At 35.4% G+C, this 22,574-nt stretch overlaps 1 protein-coding gene across 9 annotated transcripts in view; it reads right to left on the minus strand.

Annotated features, from left to right (window-relative positions):
* Nucleotides 1-22,574, minus strand: part of DLG2 (discs large MAGUK scaffold protein 2) — a 1,870,454-nt gene that overhangs the window by 1,192,246 nt on the left and 655,634 nt on the right. The gene's annotated exons all lie outside the window — the stretch shown is intronic.

Raw genomic sequence — 22,574 nt, forward strand, 5'->3', positions numbered from 1 at the left:
ACACAGAATTTGAGAATTACAGAGGTAAATGACTTTCCCAATTCTCACTTGAGTGGCAGACTAATGAATGAGCTGAGATCTTTCACCTCTAAATCCAGTAATTAAAAAAAAACTATTTGTATAAATTAGGGGGATAGAAATGCCATTTTGTTACATGGATATATTGCATAGTGGTGAAGTCTTGGCTTTTAGTGTAACCATCACCAGAATAATGTACACATTAAGTAATTTCTCATCCCTCATTCCTCTCCCACCTTCTCACTCTTCTGAGCCTACAGGATTCAGTATTCTATACTCTATGTCCATATGTACACATTATTCAGCTCCCACTTATAAATGAGAACATGCTATATTTGACTTTCTGTTTCTGAGTTATTTCACTTAAGATAATGCACTCCAATTTCACCCATCTTGCTGCAAAAGATGTTATTTCATTCTTTTTTATGGCTGAATAGTATTACATTATATGTACACACACACACACATACACCACGTTTTCGTTGTTGTCGTTGTTTACCAACAACAAGAAAAAAGATAATATACCACATTTTATTTATCCAATCATCCATTAATGGACACTTAGGTTGATTCTGTTATCTTTGTGATTGTGAACAGTGTACAATAAACACACAAACACATGTGTCTTTATGATGTAATGATTTCTTATCCTTTGGGTATATATATACCCAGTAATAGGATTGCTGGATCAAATGGTAGGTCTATTTTTAGTTCTTTGAGAAATCTTCATACTGTTTTCCATAGAGGTTGTACTAATTTACATTCCCACCAACAGTGTATAAGCATTCCCTTTTCTCTGCATTCTCTTCAACATCTGTTATTTTTTGACTTTTTTATAATAACCATTCTGACTGTCATAAGATGATATCTCATTGTGATTTTAATTTGCATTTCTCTGATGATTAGTGATGTTGAGCATTTTTTCATATGCTTTTTGGCCATTTGGATGTCTCTTTTGAAAAATGTTTATGTCCTTTGCCTACTTTTTAATGGGGTTATTTGGATATTTTTAGTGTTGTTGTTGAGTTGTTTGAGTTCCTTATAAATTCTGGATATTAGTCCCTTGTCTGATTCATAGTTTGCAATTTCCATTTTGCAAGTTGTCTGTTCATTCTGTTGATTATTTCTTTTGATATGCAGAAGACTTTTAGTTTAAGTCTCATTTGTCTATTTTTGTTTTTGTTGATTGTGCTTTTGAGGTCTTAGTCATGAACTCTTTGCCTTAGACCAATGTCCAAAGAGTTTTCCCTAGGTTTTCTTTGAATAAAGTTTCAGGTCTTAAATTTAAGTCTTTAATCCTTCTTGAGTTGATTTTTGCATATGGTGGGAGATAAGAGTCCAGTTCATTCTTATGCATATGGCAATCCAATTTTCCTAGCACCATTTATTGAACATACACTTTCCCCAGTGTATGTTTTGGTTGACTTTGTCATAGATTTGTAGATATGTGGCTTTATTTCTGGGTTCTCTATTCTGTTCCATTGCTCTATGTTTCTATTTTTATACCAATACCATGCTGTATTGGTTACTATACCCTTATAGTATAATTTGAGGTCAGGTAATGTGTGATGTCTCTAGCTTTGTTCTTTTTGCTTAGGATTGCTTTGACTATTCTGCTTTTGTTTGGCTTCATATGAATTTTAGAATTGTTTTTTTCTAATTCTGTGAAAAATGGCTCTGATATTTTGATATGCATTACATTGAATTTGTAGATACCTTTGAACAATGTGGTCATTATAACAATATTAATCCTTCTGATCCATGAGCATGGAATGTTTTTCCAATTGTTTGTGCCATATACAATTTCTTTCATCAGCGTTTTGTAGTTTTCCTTGTAGAAATCTTTCATCTCCTTGGTTAAATATATTTTGGGGTGTGTTTTTTTGTTTTTGTTTTTTTTTTTTTTTTGTAGCTATTGTAAATGAGATTGCCTTCCTGATTTGGTTCTCAGTTTGATCATTATGGGTGTATAGAAATGGTACTGATGTTTACACATTGATTTTGTATCCTAAAAGTTTACTGAATTAATTTATAAAATCTAAGAGTTTTTTCAAGGAGTCTTTAGGGATTTCTAGGTATAAGATCATATAGTCAGCCAACAGAAATGATTTGACTTCCTCTTTTCCAATTTGGATGCCCCTTGTTTCTCTCTCTTGCCTGATTGCTCTGGCTAGAACTTCAGGTACTATATTGAATAGGAGCAGTAAAAGTGGGCATTGTTCTAGCTCTTAGAGGGAATGCTTTTAACTTTTCCCCACTCAACATGATGGTGGCTATGGGTTTTTCATGTATGACCCTTATTATTTTGTGGTACATTCCTTCTATGCCTGGTTTGCTGAGGGGTTTTACTATAAAGGAATGCTGACTTTTCCCAAATGCTTTCTCTGCTTCTATTGAGATGACCCTATGGTTTTTGTCTCTAATTCTTTTTATGTTAAATGCAGGACTTTTTGATTCAGTCATAATGATTTCTTCTCAGGTATGAAAGACACTGCTATATCCATGATCTTCAGGCAGTCCATTTTCATCATCACTGAGCTTAACCACCTATCTCACAGGTGTGCAGGTACTAACACATTTGAGAGCCCACTACTCACCAGACACTCTACTAGGGTCTTCTCACATAAACACATACTCTCTCACACTCTCTCACTCATGTACTCACACACACATATGCACAAAATTTTTTTGAACCCCACAGAAATCAAGTGAAGTTGCACAGAGAAGAGAAGCAAGCTTCCAAAAGGCTAACTTACTGGAAGTCCATTAGTTAAAAGTGTGTGGTATTTAATCCTATATCTACCTGACTCTGAAGTCTACTGTGTTTGTATTATGTAATGCTGCTTCTTCTTCCTGTGCCGAAACTGGGCAAGCTAGTCAACTCACAGATGCCTGTGCCGAAACTGGGCAAGCTAGTCAACTCACAGATGAATCCAACTCTCCTGGGTCTTGGAAGACTGCCAGGACTTCTAGTGCATGTCAATAGAGGTTTTTCTTCAGTGACACTAAGAAGAAAAAAGCCATCACCAAGTCCTCTTCAGATTCAAAAGTCACAGGTATCTGAGATATATAAAATCACTCTAACAGTTCATCTACTGAAAGAGAGACTTTTTCATGCTCATAGCCCTGGCACTGTCATGATTTCCTAGACAGTGGAGATAATCCAATAAAATCCTCACCCTATAATCCAAGCCTCTTGTAATTCCCAGATCCACTCCTCACATCTCAGATAAGATGAGCTGTCAACTAAATTACCCATTGTCCTGCCAAAGACCAGACTTTAATTTAACAGGAAACCTCAGACAGTTGAGTTGCTATCTCACTGGGGATGTTATAGCACATGCCCAGATTTAGCCAAATGGCATTGCAGCCCAGGAACTGAACATGGCAGCAGCTGAATTCTATGGCCTCACAAGGGATCACACAGGGTGTGCACCACAACCATGACAGGGAACCTGAATAGACCTCAGCACCATTACTCTATGGAGTAGAGGTCTCCCAACACATCTGGAGACCTCTCTGGGAAGTGATCACATAGTCTTCCTTGGAGATGTATGTATCTGCTACAAGGGTGGCCTCTGGGACACCTCCTAAGAAGTCACATTCTCAGGAAAGCAAGAACCATGGTATCCAGGACAGAGTAGTCCCTCAGACTAGGTCTAGAGACTCTGCTCACTGTAGAATTAAGAGCACAGGGATAATCCAAAACACCACAGATTTGGTTCAGAACAATTATTAAAAGATAATTTCAGTTAACACCATTCTACAAGGCTGGGCACAGTGGCTCACACCTGTAATCTTAGCACTCTGGGAGGCTGAGGCAGAAGGATCATTTGAGCACAGGAGTTCGAGACCAGCCTGAGCAAGAGCGAGACCCCAACTCTACTAAAAATAGAAAGTAATTAGTGGGACAACTAAAAATATATAGAAAAAATTATCTGGACATGGTGGCACATGTCTGTAGTCTTAGATACTTGGAAGGCTGAGGCATAAGGATTGCTTGAGCCCAGGAGTTTGAGGTTGCTGTGAGCTAGGCTGATGCCATGGGACTCTAGCCTGGGCAATGGAGTGAGACTCTGTTTCAAAAAAAATAAAAAAATCATTCTACAAATCACTGAAAATACAGCAAGACTCCCCTCTGTCTTCTACCCCAAAGATTAAAATCCAGGATTTTCAGATCTATTATCAGGGCTCAGGATGGTTTTAATATAAAGACACAAAGCCATACAATGTATTCCTTTTCAATCACCTCCTTATGGTGGCCTTACTTCATAATGGCCCTCACCTCTCAACTGAACTATAGTTACAGTCCCACAACCAGTCTCCCTTTCTAGTTTCTTTTTCCTCTAGTTTATCTTCTATATTGCTACTGGGGTACTTTTCTAAAGTACACAGATAATCATGCCTTATTCCTCTTAGGATATCTGTTGACTATCTATTGCCTGAAGGATACAGTAAAAATCCCCTGGCTTCATGGTTAATTGCTTCTCACAATCTTTTCCTCAAAATTACAAACTCTCTTTCTAACTCTTCCTCTGATGGAAGTTACACTCTAGGTACATAATTTGCCTCAGCACTCCCAGGGCACCAATTCTGTTTTATAACTCTGCCCCATAGACCTTGGCTTCTGTTCCTAAAATGATCTTCTCTATTTCTAATCTTGGAGAATCATTATTCACCCTTTAGACCCAACTGAAACACATTTTTGTGCATGTGAGAAGCTGAACCCCATTCTCCCTAATGAATCATTCTCTCCTTTAGGATCCCATAGGATTTGCACATAGAACTATAGAAACACTTATCACAATGCCTTGTAATAACTTGTTCAAATGAGTCTCTTTTCCAAAATCTGTGAACTTAGCAAGGGCTGTGTTCTGTCTTATTCTCCTTTGTATTACCCTGGATTGCTTCTTGGCCTTTTGGCTAAGATCAAGTATTGTATTACCCTGGGCACTTGGCATGGAGTAGGTAGATTACAAGTGTAGGTAGATTATAACAGAATGAATGAATAAGCAAATGAACAGACACAATGGAAAAATAAAATATAAACAAAGGCAGAAAAGAGCATCAAATGTGACACAAGAGAGTAAGGTACAAATTAGTACCATATATATACATATATGTGTATATATATATATATATATATATATATATTTATATATATATATATATATTTTTTTTTTTTACTTAATGATAATCATTTTTCCAAAGTAATTTCATTTGAGTGCTAAACCATAGTAATTCCCCATAGTGAAAAAGACAATAGATGAACAACTATGTTTTTCCCCAAGACAGGCCAATTTCACTTACTATAAACTAATGATCCATCAATATATTGAATTCAGATCATGACCTATTAATATACCAGGGGTCAGAAAACTTTGTCTATGAATGGAAGATAGTAAATACCTTAGGCTTTGTGGGCCCTATGATTACTGTCATAACTTTTCAACTTTGCCATTATAGTACAGAAGATGCCATAGGCAATACCTAAGTGAATAAAACATGACCATATTCCAATAAAACTTTACATATAGGCACTAAAATTTGAATTTTATGTTATTTTCTTTTTTCATAAAATGTTATTAAAATATTATTTTCATGATTATTTTTCAAGCATTTAAAAATATAAAAATATTCCTAGCTTACAGGTTGTACAAAAACAGGTGGTGGGCTATATTTGGCCCATGGGCTATGTACTTTGCCAGTCTATGGTTTATATAAATTAAAAAAAAAAAAACAACAACAAAAAACTTTGGTTACAGTGCTATTCATTGTTTTGTTCAGTTTTGTTCCAATGTAAAAGGATTGTTTTTGTCACTAGAAATAATAATTCCTTGAGAATTTCATAGAGTTAGAAAAAATAAAAAGCAAGATGGTTGATTTGTCACATTGGATACAGGGGTCTGAGTTTATCTGGCTTGGTATGTGGACATTGTAGATTAGAAAACAAGACTAACTTTTTTCTCCTTATCTCCTTTTTTCTCCTTATAAACAACAGGCAGAATGTTACACCAAAAGATTGATCATGAACAGTCTATGTTGATTGGACAACTATTTGATGATAAATTCAAAATATCTCATAAAACAAATTAATTGCCAATTAATTGCTAGGTTTTTTTGATAAGATATACTTCATACAAAGAAACATAAACCATGTTTTACTATCACAGCAAAATTATGAGAGAGTCATTTTGGCAAATAATGTTCTTTGCCCTCAGGAAGATACAGCCCATAGGCAGCAATTCCATTGCCATAGTTCAATTCTGTGCAAGAGCCAAAACCAGTCTCAGAATGTCCAACACCCTTTATGTGGCAAAGTGTTTTCAATTATTTATTACTTAATCAAACTTGTTAGCTCCGTCTTGTGCTGCCAGTGGTAGTGAAACAACATTTTATAAATGATGAAATTAAGACATTTATTATCTCTTGAAGGTGATTGATATGATTAGTAAATGTAATGGGAAGGAAGGACAAGGTTATTTTTAAAGCAGACTAATGGGTAAGTAGTATAAATAATTAATTAGATAGGGTTGTGAAAGTTTTTTAAATGTGACGAAGCAACAAACTCCATTATAAAGGACATTTAGTTATTTTCCAAAATAGTTATACTACCCCCAAAAGTTCTTAAAGAACATTAGGAATCATATTGATCCACATTTCATTTTAGAAGTTGAGCCCTGTGAAGTTTACAGAAATTGTCAAGCTCAAATGGCAAGTCACATTCTGGCTTTCCAGGAACTGTGTTTGGCTCTTAAGATGTTAAGATGCTAGTGCTTCTAAACTACATGGCATTTTCTTGTGGAATGATAAGGACTAGTCCTTGGAAACCTTGGCAGATATCTGGGATTTTCAGAAATACAAAGAGCATTCAAGAAACATTGTCACCAAAATTATATTTTCAAGGGAGGAAATAGGCTAAAGGGACTGACATTTGCTTCTTTATCTAAATTCTTCCAACTTGGTTGAACCACAGTACTTATAAACTGTCTTGCACACTATGTGTATAGTTATCTCAATTCCCTTGTAAGATAATGAACTCTTTGAAAACAGATACCACATTTAAAAATACTTTTGATATATCAGTTTCCTCATCTGAAAGTGATTGCACATATAAAAGTTACTTTATACGGTTGTATGAGGCATATTTAAAAATACATGTACAAAAAACATTTTAGCATATAGAAAGTGTTTAATAAATGTAAGCTTTAATTAAAGGTGCTCAATAAATACTTGCTAAATAGGGAATTTATGAAAGAAGGAATAAATGAATTAATGAATGAGTAGCATTTTAGCATCTGACTTGCCAAGTTTCACCTGACTGTTAAGAATCTGAAGAATGCCATCAAGTCCTTAGGATGAGCAACTAGTATTACAGGATTGGAAATAAGAATATATAAATTCCTATATATAATAGGAATAGGAATATATTAAGCATTTGTCTCCTGTTATATTCATACTCACTTCTCTACTCCAGCCATACCAACCTGGCCTATTTGCTCCTTGAAAATTCCAAAACATGCTCCTGCCTCTAACCTTTTCATGTGCTATTCCCTTTGCCTTCTCCTAGGTAATACATGGCTTGACCTCACCTCCTGCAGGTCTTTACTCAAATAACACCTTCTCAGGGAGGCCTTGCTGAACCATCCTATTTAAAATTGTATACCCCTCCACCCACACACAAATACACACTTCATATTCCCCTTCCCTGTTCAGTTCTTCACAGCACATATATCATCACCTGACATAAAAGAAAAATGTTATGTATTTCTTTTTATTTGGAACATAAACTCCATTATGACTGAGATTTTTGTTTTGTTCACTGTTTTAGAACACAGGCCCTAAGAACAATGCCTAGCCCATAGTAGGTACTCAATGATATATGCTGAGTGGATGAATAAACCACATAAACATATAATTTTAATATAAAGAACAAAGGTAGCATGGCTCTGCCCATTTATTGCAAAAAGAAATGATTGAATGATAACTATATTTCAGGTATTGTGAGAGCCATCTGAGTGAGTTACTAAGATAAGTAAGACAATCTCTGCAGAGGGGTTGGAGCTAACAAACTGGCATTGTGGGTTTCAACATCATCATTAATATTTGCTTCTTGTCAAAAACGTGGCCCTTGCTCAATGCCCCTTTCACAGATAGCAAATCTAAAATCCTAGCAATCCTAGCAACCAAACCCATTGGTTACTGGGTTGTAACCAACCTACAACTCGGTAAGAGAAACACTAACTTTGAGTGCACCCTTATCTTCTGCTCACATCTTTATAAATTCAGGGAGCTGACAAACATTTAATGAAGGCCTACTAAGATCCTTACTCTGTGATATGTACAGTGGAGGATTCAGAGTCACAGTTATAGACTTCCATAGAATAGAGAACAATATTAAAATTAGGAACAGGTAACTAACAAAAAAAGATTTTTAGTAACTTTGAAATGTTTGATTTTAAACAAAATACTATAGTATTATACTATGATTTATAAAGAAAAGAAAATAAACCTCTTCATTTGGGATGATTTATGGGAAGAAATTTAGTGAGATGATGGTATTACAGTGGTGGTGGTGTACGCCCTATTTTTGAGAAGTTGTTTCTTACTAATGAAAGTACGAGTAAAGCTACCAACTGATAAGGCATTATGCTGGGTACCTTTACCTATGTTTTCATATGATCCTTGTGGCAACTCAGCAAACTTGGTCAGATTGTTCCTATTTTTATTGAGAAAACTGAGGCTCAGAAAGATTACACAACTTATAAAAGGTGCTTCAGAATTGCCTGATGCCACTGGTCATGTTCTGAAGACCACACAGGGCTGCATATGGTCATGTACTAAACGTGTAGCTCAGGCTTAAGTTTTGCAACACTCAAGAATTAACAATTTCCAGACACCCACAGTGAATGTGTGGAAGATACAAGGGCTCTCTTGTCAGCAGGTGGCCTCCCCCTCAACCACACCTCCCATATTATAGGGATTCAGGCATTTGTTCTCCTCCAGACATGATGCTTCTATACAAAGTATCATTGATTGTGGGCTCCTGACACTGGAACCTTTAGAACTGTAAGGAAAAATCAATGTGGGTGTGAGAAATACCCTTTAAAATCTATAAATTAACTCACTTAATCACCTATTTATCATGGTTTACTCTTCTGAGAGACAAAGTCTCTAATAAGAAACAATGTCTAGTGGGAAGTCATCTGCTCAAGCTCTGAGCACAGTGTGTAGAGACTTTGCATCCACGTGTATTATAGCACACACTGCACTAGACTTCAGGCCTAGGGTAAGTAGATTTGATTTTGAATTCCAGTTTAATATTCACATGCCAAAAATCTGATCAGATCATTTTACTGTATTCACATTTGTACAATAAGAAAGTGAAGGTAGGGTGAATTTATCGTCCCTTCAAATTCCTAAGGCCTGAGCTGCCAAAGTACACACACTCAACAGAGGCTTCTGCAAGCCATGAGGATCTTAGAACTTTTCCATGGAGCTCTTGATCTGATAAGACCATTTTCAACTACTGTATTTCTTTTGAGTCACCATCTCTGAGAAATGTTCTATTAAAAACACCACCAAAAAACAAAACAAAAGCAATTAAGTTCAGGAATGCAGTAAACTGTGATAAATGTGTATTAATTGACTCCTGCTGGTGCTTATATTGCTGTCTCTTCTGCCTGTCAGACACATTTCAGACTCCTATAATTACTGAAGGCAACCATCTCACCCAAAGATATCCTTATTGTTTAGTCTGTTTGGATTAGCAGATGATTCCAGCAGCTTCTGTTCAGCATCCTTGTTATTTCAAATCTTATTATAAACCAGCAGGATACAAAATTATATTGATTAATATAAGCATTTCAAATCTTGTCATTTCCATAGACATACACCTTGCCTCACTTGTTCACCTTCACCAGACACTCACAGGATGTTTTCTTTCCCCTTGGTTTATTACCCTGCAAATGCTACTGTGTTACCCTACCTTGCCTAGAGTCTGCTCCATACCTTATCTTATCCCTTAGCTCCTCCTGCCAAACCTCCACCAAGAAAACATTGTGTTTAGTTTTTGTTTTTTGGTTTTTTGATCCTTATCATGTATCCTACTTAAGCGTCCACTAACTTGCTCAAATATTTGACTTCCAGAATTCATTCGGCATCTACAGCCTTGTTAAAGTATTAGAGTTGGTCTAGGAGAGATATGGAGGCAAAAAAATACAAATTTATCCCAATACATAATTTGTAGCTCTGTGTTGCTATCCCCAAACAACTGCGATTTCTTTCTGAAATTGTTCTTTAAGTTTTCAGTATAAGAAATACTGTTTCTAAGCAAGCTATGTCCTCTTTACCTTTATTAACTTAAACATTTATGCCTAATTTACTTAGTCCAGTCCTATCTTGGGCCTCAGGGAGAGTCCAAAGATAGTGCTTTATTCATCTTTCCCTAGCATAGTAGAGAAATTGATTGCACAGAGGGCATACTGCCCTGGTTTAAGGTGCCATGTCCTCTTAACAGGACCACTTCTACAGCTGCCTTGCCTCTACTCTCAATTTTCTTTAACCCTACCTCCCCAAAGCAATCAGAGTAACCTTCCCAACAGAAAATCTAATTCTTCCAGTTCCTCGTTCAAAACCCTTTAATATTTCCCCTTACCTATATGATAAAATCTAAGCCTAAATATTCAGTTAAGAATGGAAATAGATAGACTCTCTAACAATGTTTTTTGTTTTTTTTTCTGTATGACAGAAACTGGATTGAAGAGTATTAACAAAACTCAATTTGTTGACTATCTTTAGTACACCTGGCATGGCGTTACACATTTTAAAGAAACCATCTACTTAACTCCTAATAATCATGAAGAGAATTAATAACCCTGTATGTGGCTGAGGAAAATTGAAGTGATCATGTAAGTGATGAACCATATAGGTTGACCAAAGTTAGTAAGTGATGGGTCAAGACTCAGATTTTCCCTATGTTAAAGTCTCTGCTTCTTCCACTGTAAAAACATGTTAGAGGGGGCATGATGGAGTTAGTGGGTAATACAATGGGCTAGATAGGAGGGTGGTTAAAATTATACGGAAAAAGAAATATGAACTAACATTGAATGGAAGCCAGCTAAGAAACTAGTTCGAAAAACTAAAAATTTCTGTATATGTGAGATGCATTTCTGATGTGATTTCATGGAGAGGATTTAAAATCCAGAGAGTGTTCAGACTTGACTCCATAAGAAGTAGAGAAGCTATTTAGGTTTTTGAACTTGGGAGGATGATACTGACTGATCAAAGTAGAATTTTGGAAAAGTAGTCTGGATACAGTGGGTATAATTCTTATCTTGAATATCAGACAGAAGAGCATGCTGGGACAATACCTGGAGGGTAAAGCTATGGGAACAGTGAAAATTGAAGGCAGTATTGGCAGGATAATACAGGCTAGGACCAAATACAAATAGTCAAAAGAGGCCAAGTCAGAAGTACAAACTAAGAGACTGACAGAACTATAAAGCAAAGACTGAGAGCCAATTTTCTTCTATTGGTTGGTGAGTTTACAGGTTTTTTATTTTACTATTAATCTATGCTTAATTCAGATGTATGCCATGTATATGTTCATATATACCTTAAATACTTCAGAATTTAAAATGAAATACAAGATTGATAGGCAAATTTTGACATGGGGGTGAGGGAAGTTTGCAAAATTGAATGTCCAATAGCCATGTCAGAATAGAAAGCTGAGAATTAAGGTAGGGTCCAAACAGAATGGATAGGCAGGCAAAGGAAATAAAGAAATTAAAGAGGTGTCATCATGTAAGACATGTGGGGGTAAGGCAGGTTGGCTGCCACTGGAGCTGCCAAGATTTTATATCTATATGTTCTGTGAGGCATTCTATGACTTTGGTTCTTGAAGCAATCTAGTTATTAATATCATTCATGAATAAGGATGGAGGAAAGTACTAGAGGCAGTAAACAATGTAGGAGGCTTTTACTATGTTTGATGACTGAGGTGTTGAAGACCAGGACAAGAATAGTTGACGTGACAGTAGAAAGAAATGAACTGATGCCTCTGTTGTAAAGGGATAAATAATAGTAAGCACTATTGGAAGAAAGAGCACCTGTAGAAAAATCACACCAAAGGTTTTCCTCTGATTTTACTCTCCAATTAACATATATGTTCTTCTGTCATTGATCTTCTCATATTTAATCTGTCAATGAGGCCAAAGGAATTCTTCTTTGGTGGTAGTAGTACACAGGAATAAAGATCTGGAGGTGCCAGAGTGAAGACACAATCAAATCACCTCAACACCACTAGTTTGGTTTAAATTGGACATGTAATTCTAGCATAGCATAGCATCTCAGAAACATAATTTCAGCTCTGCTGGCTGATGTAAAAATGCAGAATAATCATTTATTGAACTGCTATGTGTTGGTATGCTGAAAAATTGCTTAGAGCAGTGAAACAAATGAACTTGGAAAATGGTAGGACCATTCCCATGTACTGATCCTGCCAACACAATTGCCGTAGTATCATTTTCCAATAATCCTATAGTGGATTAGACCAAATGAATGGTGAATCTCTGGCTCAGTCTTTTTTCTACAGAGCCTCCCTCAGGCTGTTTCTTACTACCATCAATGGTGTGTTTTTCAGGGAATCAATATATGTTTTTATATAAGCCTACATAAAACAAATAAGAAAAATACATATATTATATATAATATTATGATAGATTATTATTCCCAAATAATCACTGCCCTCCCTGTGTGAGGAATATACCTTCCTGCCCCATTCACATTGGGCTTGACCATGTGATTTCTTTTAATGAATGGGATGTGAGCAGAAGTTGCATATGCCACTTCTGACCAGAAGCTTAAAGATTCATCATACAGTCCCATCTTGGCTATTTTTCTCTGCTTGAAGACTTTCACATCCACTATAGGGGCTGTTTCTTCAGCTTGGATCCCAGAATAATGACCCATAATGGACATGAAACATAAGTGAGAAGTATACTTTTCCTGTTACCAGCCATTACAATTCTGGATAAATTTGTCTGTGCTAACTGAAATGAGGATGAATTGTAAAGCCACTATCACATTATTCTTAGATATAGAGAAGTATCATGATGAAGTGAAAAGACCATGGGCTTAACAGCTAAACTGGACTATGTTTTAATCATGCTTTAACTACTTAAGCCTAGTTGACTTTAGTCATTACTTAACCTCTCTAAACCCTAGATTCCTTTCCAATCCCAAAGTTAATAATAATCCTTTCTTTCAGAGGTGTTCTTAAAGATGAAGAGGTATCACGTGCAGTGCACTTAGTACAAATAAGGCCCTCAGTAAGTGCTAGTTAAATCAAAATATGTATAAGACATCGTTTGTCTTTGTTATGACAAAAGTGATCACATTCTCCATACTATAATTTGGGATGTATCCTTAAAAATAAATAGGATAGAATATCCTAACTCAGGTCTACATTAAGAATCAAAATGTATGGTCCTTTAATTTAGAACGTAAGTCCACAGAAAGGATTTGAGGCTCAGAATATAAGATAGCAATGCTGTATAAAGAAATTTGCAATGAAGTTGGGAAACTGCTAACTACACAGGAAATATTAGTGAAAAATACATAATGTTATATATAATATGCAAATATCAAACATCAATTACTTACCATGTATTCAGTGATTTGTACATATTGGGTATTATACTTAGTGATATTTATTCTTAAATTCTTCCTTACCCTTTACCATCTTCATTTTACAGATAAGGGCACTGGGACTTAGTGGTAGAAAGTCTAAGGTCAAATGACCAGGAAGGGGCAGAGGCTGCATCAAACCAGGATCTGTCTTTCTACAGAGCTCTTAACAACTGCCCTTAACTACTTCATTAATAATAACATTCCCTGCTCTGGTATGAGGAGGCAAGTATGAATGAAGCTTAACTACTCTATGAAATAGATCATGTCTCCTTCATGGGGTAAAAATTTAAGGGATCTCTACCTTTTAAATTGTGTATCATTCTTTGCCTAAATGACATTTTAGCAGGTCTCATCTACTTTTTGATCAGCAGGTGGAGAAACTCAAATGAAGAGGCACAAATCATTGCAAAAGGAAAGAGTTCTAGAGGTCAAGTGGGAAAGAATGAAAAATGGTCTTCGGCTAATTTATCAAAGTTTATCTTCTAATTCAACACTGCCTAATAAATATCTCTACTCTTCATTTCTACCTGCCTTTACAACTTTATTTAATAATCCACCCCTTCAATATCTAAATGGAAGGCAAACACTGATATTTAATTAAGTTTGCCCTCACAGAAAAAAGCTGAACTGTTTTTAAAATGCAGTTTTATGGGATGTATTACACTTTATAAAGCAGACATCATGACTGCCAGCTCTCAGAGGGCTGGCGATTAAGTTCAGGAAACATAGCTCAAACTTATTAATGCAACAATTAATTAAGGACCACTTAAACTCCAAGTACTGTTCAAATTTCTAAGAACTGTAGGAAAAAAAAGTGTTGTGATTGAGCAATATCCACCATAGGCACAGGAGAAGGAATGACAACACATGATATGTATTTGCCAACTTTATCCTATCTCATGCATGAAAAGAGGAATTCTGAATTCTTCCTTCCTTTCTCTCTCTCTCTTTTTAAAATATATTTGAAGTTGACAGTTAGGAACTTCGTTAAAAACAATAATTCCAAGGACAACTGAGAGGGAGAAGTCAAACAAACGGAGTTTGTATCAGAAACTTAAACATCTGGTCAAACCAGTCTCATACCAAATACTGCACTAATTGAAACAGGTTCTGTAAGCTTGATTTAGATTCTGAAGCAGTAAATCTTTTTGGTCTTCGTTAAAATACATTTTACATGTAATAAAAAGAAATTTGGTATATGTATACCATGGAGTACTACCCAGCTTTAAGAAACAAGGGTGATGTAGCACCTCTTGTATATTCCTGGATAAAGCTGGAACCCATTCTATTAAATGAAGTATCTCAAGAATGGAAAAACCAGCACCACATGTACTCACCAGCAAATTGGTATTAACGGATCAACAGCTAAGTGGACATATAGGAATAACATTTATCGGGTGTCGGGAAGGTGGGAGGGGGGAGGAGGGGATGGGAATATACAACCACAAGGAGTAAGATGTGCAATGTTTAGGGGATGGACATGCTTGAAGCTCTTACTTGAGGCGGGAGGGGGGCATGGGCAATATAAGTAACCTTAACACTTGTACCCCCATAATATGCTAAAATAAAAAAAAATTAAGAAAAAAGAAAAAAAAAGAAATGCTTTTGGAGTAGGACAACAAAAATCTGGCTTTTCCTGGAGTCTTAGGCCATTCTGGTCTTCTAAATGGTTATGGACTTAACAATATAAAACTGGGACAACTCCAGCAACACAGCAAGAAAAAGTGACCAGGATTCCAGCAAAATAAGGTGGAACAACAAACATAACCAATTTTTTATTCAACCATTGGATGACTTTACTTATGAATCACTATTATTAACTGTATTACTTATGTTATTTATAGGCCTAAAATTGAAACCCAAATACTCTACTGATAGAAAATTTCTTAAGCGTACAAAACTGCTGAAGTTAGGCTCTCTAGAAAGCAATTTCTCCCCAGCTTGGATTATATCCATGCCATTTAACACAAGTAATTAAACTGCTAATAGCAGTTTTGCTCAGTAACATCTACCAACTTTGATTGTCTGTATCCTAAAGCCTCTTCGGTGCTGGAGCATACCACCTAAAGATGAAGTACAAGAACTGTGAGCATAAAACATATATTTTGCTTAGTTGGAATATCGGACTGTGTTATTTAATAAGCTAAAATCAAACTTTTCAAAATGAACTATAGAAGAATTTTACAAATTTGCTGTCATTGAATCCTTACTCCCAGAGAAGATAATTGAAAGCTTTCTCTATTTAGTGAAATCTGAAGTGAACAAAAGAAAGAATTATGATCGATTTTCCCCTATGCCACAGAATGCCCCCTGCTCCCGCTCCTTCACTTTCCCAGCAACCTGAAGCTAGGGAGCTTATAGAGCTAATGAATTCACATCAGCAGGCAAAGGCAGATGAAAGCCAATACCAGTTCATTGTCCAAAATTCGCTTCAGCTGGATGCTTATTTACTGCTTATATGATAAGAAATGAAATGGAATGGAATGGAAACTAACATTTGTCTCAGCCCTACAATGCATCAGACATTGCTCTAAGAATTTTACATACATTCTATAAGATAGTGACATAGACCACACTAGGTTTGCACATTGACATTGTACCTTGTAAGTATGTTATTTAGCTTCTCTGAGCCTCATTTTTCTTATCTTTAAAAAGGGACAAATTATGTTTACCTTAGTGGGTTGTTACAAAACCAAACTAAAATAAAGGAAGTTCAATTCAGATCCAGAAACAGCAAGCACTTGTGATCTCCTGGGTTAAGGTCCCATCTTAAAAGCAATGCAAAATATTGTTTTCACACTGCACAAATGTCAGCTTCTTCCTGAAGTCAACTGGCTTTTCTGGACTTCCAAATAGCTACAGACTGCTCAATGACAACATGTATAAAGTTATATACATACTTACAAAATAGGTCATAGAGAGAATGGGGAAAATATTTCAGCCCCTACTGTGTGCTAATTTCATATCCTTTATGAAATAGAATACACATAGGTTGAAGGGAACTTCTCACAGTAAACAATAAATATACTTCTATGGAAAGAAATGGTGTTAGATATTTCTAAAATCTATAGTTTTAGAAAGGTCCTTTATAAAGGACAGTGGAAATAATTTCTAATGTAATTAAAAATTTCAAATAGTTTTTTTCTTTGAAAATACTAGACCAACAGATACTTCTTGATTAGATGCAATAAGGACAGTAAATTGTTTCCCTCAGTTATTTCCAAACTAAAAGTTTAGACTCCACATCTATTCTGAAAACTCAGTAAAGTTAATCTACCACACCTGACTTCCCAACCTCCATCTCTGGAGATAGATCTTTTCCTACCTAGGTAAACTTTTTCTCCTATTTGTTCACAGGAGGTAAACACCTAAGATAAAGAGCTAGGGTAAGGTAAACAGCTCTTCTCTTCCTTGATTCTCTTCTCTTCCTCTTCCTGTTCTCTTCTTGATTTTATAAATTCCTTGAAATTTTCTTTGCCCGTTTGACAACCTATGCAAACTCCCACTTCTTGTTTCTCAGCCCCCATAACACAGATGAATCTGGCAGGCAGTCAGAGAAGAGCACACTGAAAAAAATGGATGGTGAAGTAAGGGAGAAAGCTGCACTTTACAGAAAGAAAGCTATGAAGGGAAGAGAGGCAGGATGTTGGGACTAAATATGGAGCCTTATTTATCATGAGGTACATGACAAACATTTTTTGGAGTAATAATTGATAACTATAATCTCCTAGGTGACCTTCTTTAATATACACTGTATGAGATTTGGAGTATTAGGAAAACACAAATGCCAAGAATTTCAGTCTTTTCTCGGAAAAAAACAAATAGATTAAATGTGAAAGAATTTCTCTGAGCTAATATCAGGATACTGGTATCCTGAAAGGTGTTAATATAAATAATTTGATGGAAGAAATCTTGTCATCAAATAAGTTTGGAAAATGCTAATATTTCAAATAATATGACTTTTTGACTTTAATAAGCTAATATGTAATGTGCATCTCCAAGACAGGGATTAATAACTTTAATAGCTAAAGTTATTAAAGTTTGGATTTTTTCCATTTAAAAACAAAAACAAATACTCTGAAGATACTCTTGTTGGAAATTATTTAGGAAACTGTCTTATACTCACTCTAGGCTATTTACATTGTTTTTGGAGCCAGATTTCAACTCTAAGATGGCAGGAATGTTTTTATTTTGAAAATTCTGTCCTCAGGGCCTAACATAGATGATACTCAATAAATACATAATAGAGTTAGTGTTTAGAACTTTAGCTCTGGAGGTAGACAGGCCTACATTCTAATTTTTCTGAGTTGGCTTTTTTGAAAATATAGGTAACTTATTTAAACTTTCTAAGGTCATGTTTCCTCATCTATAAAATGGGGATAATAATATTTTCTTCATATGGCTTTATATAAATTGGGGACCAATTTATATAATGCACATAAAGAGCTTAGCATAATAACCAATATCTGGGAACTGTGCAATAAATGTTATTATTATTACTGTTGTTATAATGTAGAGATTTGCCCTAATACATACAGTTTTTCAACACTAAATCTTGGCTGGGAAACAGCCATCTATTTCAAAGGCTATTCCATTGAATACCTTTTAATGCTATATAATCAATGAATACAAATGTGATAATACAGTGATTTTTTAAATCATAGTAAAGAGTGATTTAAAATGATGTCTGGTTACCTCTTCTCCCATTTTCCTTGGAAAAATGTAAAATTAAATAACAAAAACTCAAATGACCTTAAACTTTTCTGGGCCCACAAATCATCTTTGCTACTAAAATAGAATGAAGAATTACAGCATGGCTGCACAGCCTGAGAATAAAAAACACAGGAAAGTAGGAACTGTGAACATAAAAATCCAACTCTCAGGTTTTGTTTCATTTATTTCCCTGAGGCAGTTACTCAGTGTCTTAAAGCTCAGTTTTCTGATTATCTCTGTAAAACATGGATGATTTTTACAAGATGCCAGTAAGAGAATTAGCAATTAAAAATTGTAAGGGAGTCTGAAAATACAGGCTACTATAAAATATTCAATACTTAGCCAGAGATTTACCAATAACCTTAATACTATATTTTTTATTGTACACTGAATGGTCCATATTAGAAGGAAATTGGTAGGGCAGGAGTAGGGGAAAATAATATTATTTGAGCACTAATATGCCAGTTACTGTGTTTTATTTAAATTCCATCACAATGATTCACACAAGGAATAGGATCCAGTTTTCATTTGATAAACCAGAAAACTAGGGCTCAGAAAGATGAAGAAAATTGTCTAAGGACACCTATACTGTAAAACTGGGATTAAAAACAACATCTGATGGATATCAAAACCCTTATCTTTTCATTGTACTACTCTAATCTTCCTTATAGTTATTTTCCATTCATTTCTTTAACACTTTTTCTATGCTAGATATTCACTTTATCTGGAGTCATTCAAAAATAAGGAAAACAGCCTTTGCCCTCAATGATCTTATGGGCAAGGCATACAAAAATCCACCTGGCCTTTGTGCAGTGCTGTTTGCAATGTAAGATGTCTTTTATATCTTCTACTTCTGACAACATTTAATTCTATTTCATGACACTGATTTTATTTTTCTTGTTACAAATCCATAATATTTTAAAGTATGCCATACACAGGGCTCTCAAGTGGATAACTTATACCCAGTGTTGATAAAAAATATAGTTCCTTGCAAGCAGATGATTATGAGTGTATTGCCTACACACACACACACACATATATATTTAAATTATATATATGTATATATATTTTTTAGCATTTTTTTATTTCATTATATTATGGGGGTACAGATTTTAAGGTTTCAATAAATGGAAGGTATAGAAAGAAATGATCTAAAAGGTACACTTGCTGAAGTTAGCAGGTTCCCAGAATTTCATCTTGCTTCTCTTTGGTATAGTCTTGAAGTTCCTGAATTTAAATGGAGAATAATTCCAAATATTGTGTAAAGACAATGGTTCAAATAAGAAAGGTCACTGAATATCTGAGTTTGGAGACACTGATGAGAAGGCAAGGTTGTGGAAAGGTACATAACCTTATTTATTTATTTTTCTTTTTTTTATTGCAGAATATTATGGGGGTACAAATGTTAAGGTTATGTATATTCCCGTTGCTCCCTTCCCCCCTTGAGTCAGAGCTTTAAGTGTGACCATCCCCCAGTGTACCTCGCACTCTTATGTATGTATATAGCCATCCCCTCCTTCCCCCCACCTGCCGACACCCAATAAATGTTATTCCTATATGTCCACTTTAAATCAAAACAAGAATACTTTGCAACCCCTGCCCATTCTCCTAGATGGCTCCCAGTGCCAAGGAACTCCCTATTAGTAAAAACTGCCCTAAATCTTTACCTGTTTATTTTACATTTGCAATCCGAGTCAGGTGGGCAGAAAGAGGCAAAAAAGTCCAATTACTTTGTGATTTCATGAATCATCAGACAAATGTGCTGAGTGAAGAAGGAAGGTAGAAAACTGCCCCATTGCTACAGGAATTGCCACCTAAATAAAGCATTGGGGCATTTGAGGGAGCCCCAGTATTACATAGAGGGTAATATCAGTGAATTAATCTGTGTAATAATAAATGTAACCTGAAAACATTATTTTCCCAACCTCCACACAGCAGCGACATAACACTCTTGCTGATGCATATAAAATAGTAGTTCTCAAAGTGTGGTCACCAGACCAGCATCAAGAGCAATATCACCTGAGAGCTTCTAAGAAATGCAAACTCTTCGGCTATACATCAGACCTACGGAATCAGAAACAGAATTAGCATGATGTTTATTCTTTAATCACTTCCAGGTGATTCTGATGCACCTCAAAGTTTGACACTACTAATTTAAGAATATTTACACACATAAGCAAAGGGAAGTCTATTTAGTGATTACCCTGAGTACTTTTTAAAATCAGGAAATAAAAGGAAATGATATTAACTAAGCTCCTATTATGAAGCAGATACCTGATACTTCATTTAATTCCCATTACTCCATTAGGTACATATTGGAATACTTGTATACCTTAAATTACCATGGGATGAGCCTCCATTGAATTTACTGTCGATAATAAGCCCCCCCCCTCAAAGTATGCTCCAATTGTTTACTAGTAGTTCCCAGGATGAGGACTTATATCTGCCTGGAAAAAAGTTCCTTTACAATGACTCATACTGGGCTTAAGAGAGAAGAACCTATCCTCATCTATTTTATCCCAAGCACAAGAGAGATTAAATGACCAAAACAAAAATGAATATGCCATGCCATATGTATCAAACAGACAAAAATCATTTGAGTATTGGTGAGGATGCAGGAAAATATATACATTGCTGTTGGAATTGTTAATTGTTACAACCATTGGGAAAACAACTTGGCAATATTCTTTGAAGTTGAAGATGCACAAACTCACTGTCCAGTAATTTCATTTTTATGTGTATACCCTAGAAACTCTGGCACAATTGCACAAGTTGTGCATAAGAGTGTTCACTATAGAACTGTTTGTACTAGTAAAAATTAGAAATAATCAGTAGGAGGATAAATAAATAAACCATTCATTTGTTGCAATACCATGTAGCAATAAAAATGAATGCAATAAAAACAACCACATAAGGATAAACACCACATGATACCATTTATGTAAAGTTTCAAACCCATAAAATAGCATCATATATTGTTTATGGTTATGTATATATGTAGAAAAGATTAAAACTTGAATGTGTGTGATACATAATGATATTAAGACCGGGATTACCTTTGGGTAGGAAAGAAGGAGAAAGGGATGAGGGAATCCAGCTTTTGTTGTGTCTGTTTTGTTTCCTTGAAGTGAGGTTGGGAAATAAATGAAAAATATTAACCTTTATTAGCTCTATGTCCTAAGTATATGCATGAGAATTGTGTTGTTTTCCATGTTTCTCTGTATACTTGCAATATTGAATAATTTTAAAAACTTTAATTGAAATATCAAATGTTAATTTAGATATACTAGCACTTTGAAAAAATTTAAAAAGTACTCTGATAACAGCAGGTATAAGTTTCTGACTTTTTCATCTGTTTTGTTTACCTGTTTTGTGGTATTCTTTGTATCTAAAACAGTACCTGATAGATGGTGGGCATCCACAAATATTTATTCTAGGAACAAATGGATGGTATTTTAAAACAAATTAAAAGTTTTTGTAAAACATTTCTTTTTTTTTTTTAATTTTTTTTTTATTTTGGCATATTATGGGGGTACAGATTTTAAGGTTTCAATAAATGCCCATTTCCCCCCCTCCCCCCAAAAGTCTGAGTCTCCATCTTGACCATCCCCCAGATGGTGCACATCTCACTCATTATGTATGTATATACCCACCCCCCTCCCCCCTCCCCCCTCCCACCTGCCCAATACCCTATTACTGTAGTACCTATGTGTCCACTTAGGTGCTACTCAGTTAATACCAGTTTTCTGGAGAATATATCTGGTGCTTGTTTTTCCATTCTTGGGATACTTCACTTAGTAGTATGGGTTCCAGCTCTAACCAGGAAAATATAAGATGTGCTATATCACCATTGTTTCTTAGAGCTGAATAGTACTCCATGGTATACATATACCACATTTTATTAATCCATTCTTGGATTGATGGGCACTTGGGCTGTTTCCACAGCCTTGCAATTATGAATTGTGCTGCTATAAACATTCGAGTGCAGGTGTCTTTTTTGTAGAGTGTCACTGGATCATTTGGGTAGATGCCCAGCAATGGGATTGCTGGATCAAATGGTAGATTCACTTGTATCGCTTTAAGGTATCTCCATATTGCTTTCCACAGAGGTTGAACTAGTTTGTAGTCCCACCAGCAGTGTAGGAGTGTTC

This window comes from Microcebus murinus, chromosome 4, assembly GCF_040939455.1.
Source record: "Microcebus murinus isolate Inina chromosome 4, M.murinus_Inina_mat1.0, whole genome shotgun sequence".
In the NCBI taxonomy this organism is placed as follows: Eukaryota; Metazoa; Chordata; class Mammalia; order Primates; family Cheirogaleidae; genus Microcebus; species Microcebus murinus.